The 4,647-nt window shown below is 37.3% G+C and overlaps 1 long non-coding RNA gene across 1 annotated transcript; it reads right to left on the reverse strand.

The window, feature by feature from the left end:
* Window positions 1-1,567: 1,567 nt before the first annotated feature.
* On the reverse strand, window positions 1,568-4,364 carry LOC115988464. Its single transcript, XR_004091525.1, has 2 exons — window positions 4,131-4,364; window positions 1,568-1,941 (listed from the first exon to the last, which is right to left on the reverse strand). It is a non-coding gene; the product is annotated as an uncharacterized LOC115988464 (long non-coding RNA).
* Between the last annotated feature and the right edge of the window lie 283 nt (window positions 4,365-4,647).

Below are 4,647 nucleotides of genomic sequence, written 5' to 3' on the forward strand. Positions count from 1 at the left end.
TAAAGAACTTCTTTGTTCCTTCTTTAATACTCCTCCACATCCCACACCCGTGAGCACCTCTTACCCCTCTATTGCACCAACCTCCTCTTGCCTCTCCATATTTGTCTGCTATAACCTGACGTCATAACCTATGATTTTCTTTCCCAAACCGCCACAACCACTTCCTAAGCAAAGCCTTGTTAAACAGCCCAACTCTCCGGATTCCCAAACCATCACATTCAACTGACAAGCATATCTTATCCCAAGCAACTAAAGGATATTTAAAAACATCCTCTGAGGTCCCCCCAAAGGAAATTCCTTTGAATTCTTTCAATTCTTGCAGCCACAGCCTGAGGGATAGTAAACAACGATAAAAAGTAGGTGGGAAGACTCGATAGGGTACTTTTTAACAAAATAAGCCTACCTCCTTTTGACAGATACAGCATTTTCCATCCAGCCAACTATTTCTCCAGATAATTTAGAATGTAATGGTGATGATTTAATGTTGCCATCCTCTAGAGTTGATGTCCTAATTTCTAAAAATCCTCAAAAAAATTTTTGAAAAAAATTCCACTGATAAAAGTCGACAAGCTTACATTAAGCGTTGCCCCCCTCCCCTAGGTTTGAATCTTGGTTCTGTTCCTAGTCCCACTCCACCCCTTTTACCACACAAGTCCATGGAGAATATGGTCCTCTTATAGAACACAGATCCAATAACTAATCTAATGTTGACTCTACATACATATCTTAGTATACAGATTTAAAGTGCAACTCACCCAGCCTTCTAAGTAGAAAATCTGAACACAATCCACATTCAATATTCCAACAAGGACATTCTAAATGGAGCATAGATGATCAAATCAAGGTAGTCAAAGGCGTTAGGCGACCTTGAGGCGCTAAGGCCTTGTATCGCCTAAGGCGACGAGGCGCCAAAAAGGCGCTAGCCCGAGTGAAGTAAGGCGCTAAATATTAAATATAATTTTTTTACATATATAGAGCTTAAATCATATATATTAATGTACTGAAAATTATAATCAAGCCTCTCTTAATTTGTTCCTAATGCATAGGAATTAGTCTATAAAACCAGTTTTTGTGTTGAATCCAATAGAGCCCAAAAAAAGAAGAAGAAGGGAGAGTATAGGAATAAAAATAAAAAGAGGAGTGTTGCTATTAGAGACTAGAGGGGAAAAAAACTGACACAGGGGAGCTAGGAGGGAAAGAAAAGAACAGAGAGAGCTGCTCTGAGCAAGAAAGGAGTAGAAAAAAAAAGAAGAAAAACAAAAACTAAAAAGAAAAGAGAGAAAAGAGGTCCGGAGAATGAGAAGTAATAGTAAAAAAGAGAGCTTTTTAAATTAAAATTACATGTAGGAAATTGGAATAAAATAATGTTATAAAATTTAAAAGTAGAAATAAAACCTGTTGGGGTAGGGTACTGTTGGGTAACTGTTGTAGTGGCTGGAAGGTTAATGTACTTATATATTATTTTATTATTTATTTGTGGTTCTAAAAAGCTGAAGTCTCATCCAGAAGAGAGACACTGATACAGTAAAAAGCTGAAGTCTGATGTGCATTTTTTATTAAACATTAGTGGTTGCCAACTCAAACCCCACTAATGTTACTAAAAGACAAAATTGAGTTATAAATTAAAAAAAGCCAGTCATCTTTTTAATGAAACCAAGTCCTCCGCACCAGAAAGAAAACAAAAGCGAGTCAAGCGATGGAAAGAAAACAAAGGGGACGGAGGCTCTCGCCTAACGCCTGGAAAAACTGATCAAGGCGAGCGACTAGTCGACAAAGGCGCTCGCCTCACTAAAGGCGCCTCGCCTCAGTGACCTTGAGGCGCTTTTACGCCGCCTCGCCTCGCCTGAGCGCCTAGGCGCTCGCCTGAAACGCCTTTGACTACACTGCTCTCTTCTTCTTTTCCTTAGCTTTCCAAGTTCTCACTTCCTCTTTTTTCTGTTTCTGCAAGAATGTAGTGTGAATTTTATTAGATGAATTAGAGATAATTCATTACTAAAGAAAAATGAATACAAGTTCTACAACTCAGTGCAACTGTGCACCACACGAACAACAGCAAACCACAAGGCAGTACAGGACAGCAGAATAGCAGATCCTCTCGTACACTGCACAACCAGTACAAATAGCAGCAATATAAAATATCAGAGAAGAACTACAAAGAAATTTCAAACAAAACCCAACAGCAAATCATCTTCAGTTCTTGAAAACTTTAGAAGAGGTGCTCCAAATTGGACATAAGTCTTTGTTTTGCAGCGAAAACTTCACCTTGTTGCAAAACTCAATTCGAGTTTTAACATCCCACTTGATGGAGGAGACAATGACATCTTCAAAGTTAACATGCCCTGTATACCCGAGCATTTCTTTGAAGCCAAATATGGTAAACAGTAGCAGCCATGCCCAGTTTACATAATACAGCTTCAGCAAAGTAGCGTGAATTTAACTTTGTGCATGTGGTAGCAATTATATGGCAATATCACTTTTATGATAATGGAAGATAACGGGAAATTGGCATGAGAACAGAAAGGGTTGACTCTATTTTTTAATCAACAAATTACAATTGATCAAGGCCCAAATTCATAAACAAAAATCAGTCAGAACAAGACAAGCTTACCCAAAATCAAGACCCATATCCGCTGACAAACAATTAATTGGTCAAAACAACACAAGCTTACCCAAAATTAAGACCCAAATCTGTAAACAATTAATCAGTCAAAACAACAGAAGCTTAGTAGCTTCCCCAAAATTAAGACCCAAAATCTGAAAGCCAAGATCCAATTCAACACAAGGCCGATCTACCTCGGGTCTGTGGCTGGTGTTTGGTTAGGGGAGAAGAAAGTGATTTATGATTAAAAAAAAAGTAAAAAACACTCTGGAAAAAATTCTCTCTCTCTCTCTCTCTCTCTCTCTTAATGCTACTCATCAAGTCTTATAGCATAAATGAAGTCTGCTTCCAACAAAGGTATTCTCTTGTCTTTTGTGTCATTCAACCATCTTATGGCCTATTGTGGTTTTGATTGGTGTACATGCCCAACTACTCCATCTATCCCCAAAAATTAAATTTCTCTTGGAAGACCAAGAAGCAAACTAGTACCTCTTGCTCCTCTACTTAAGCTAAATATTGTTCCATTGGCCTCTACCACATGTGAACTCATTTTGCTTCAATGGCTTCTCAAGGACCTTGGCATCATCCAAAATGTCCTTATGTGACTTTATTGTGACAACAAAGCAGCACTCCACATTACTAGTAATCACATCTTCTAAGAGTGCAAAAAACATATCAAGTTAGGTTGCTACCCCATTCGTAAAAAGATTTATGACAGACTAATCCAAACTTGTCATGTTGCTTCTATTGATCATGTTTCTGACATCGTCACTAAGCCTCTTGGTAAATATCAATTTCATCATCTTAGTGGCAAGTTGGGATTCATGACATTTACGCTCTAATTTGGGGGGAAGTATTGAAAGATCCAAAGAGTATCTAGATCTCATCAACCAATATATCAAATATCTAACATCTCTTCCATTAAATCTCTTAATTTGTATTAAATCTATAAAATCTATTTCCTTTTCATTTTTTTCATCCTTATTGTCCTATATTATAAAGAGACCTAAAACAGTGCATTTGTATTTTTTTTTTTTTTTTAAATGAAGTGAATAAAAGAAAAGGACCCTTTGAGTGCTCTTTGTTTAGCAGTGAAAACTTCAACTTGTTGCAAAACTCGACCTGAGTTATAACATACCACTTGATGGAGGTGACAATAGCATCTTCAGATTTAACATGCTCTCTATATACCCAAGCATTTATTTAAAGCTAAATATGGTAAACAATAGCAGCCATGCCCAGTTTACATAATACAGCCTTAGCAGTGTAGTGTGAATTTAGCTTTATGCACGCAGTAGCAATTACATGGCAATATCACTTTTATGATGAAGGAAGATAACAGGAAATTGGCATGAGAACAGAAAAAGTTGTGTCTAGTATTTCATCAAAAAGTTTGAAATTACAACTGATCAAAGACCCAAATCCACAAACAATTAATCAGTCAAAACAACACAAGCTAAACCAAAAATCAAGACCCAAATCCGTAAACAAACAATTAATCAGTAAAAAAAAAAAAAAAACAGAAGCTTACCGAATATCAAGACCCAAATCCGCAAGTCAACACAAAGTCTGGTCTGTGGCTGGGGTTTGGGGAGAAGAAACACCGTGGAAGAAAATTCTCTCTCTCTCTCTCTCTCTCTCTCTCTCTCTCTCTCGGGTCTGCAACTGGGTTTTAGGTTTTTGGGAAGAAAGAAACTAGAAGGTAATTACCAAAAAGTGAAAAACCACTGTGTAAGAACAAAAAAAGTTCGGTTTTCTTCTTTATTTTTTGATAAGCTAAAAAAAAGAAATCTTCTTCTTTTTTAAGACAAAGCTCACCGTTTTGTATTTTCTTGAGAACTGAACTACCCGTTTAGTCCTCTAAGCGAGTTTGGCCTTTCAATACATGTGGGGGCTATTTGGTCTTTTTGGAAGCTCCTTTTATTGACTTTGCCATACACAGTGTCACAGACACTTACCTCACACAAGTAAACAAGACTCGACAGACTGTGAGAGAGAGAAGAAGAAGAAGAAGAAGAAGAAGAAGAAGGGTGTCAGTCCATTTTTAG

The sequence above is a fragment of the Quercus lobata genome, chromosome 5 (genome assembly GCF_001633185.2).
Source record: "Quercus lobata isolate SW786 chromosome 5, ValleyOak3.0 Primary Assembly, whole genome shotgun sequence".
NCBI lineage: Eukaryota > Viridiplantae > Streptophyta > Magnoliopsida > Fagales > Fagaceae > Quercus > Quercus lobata.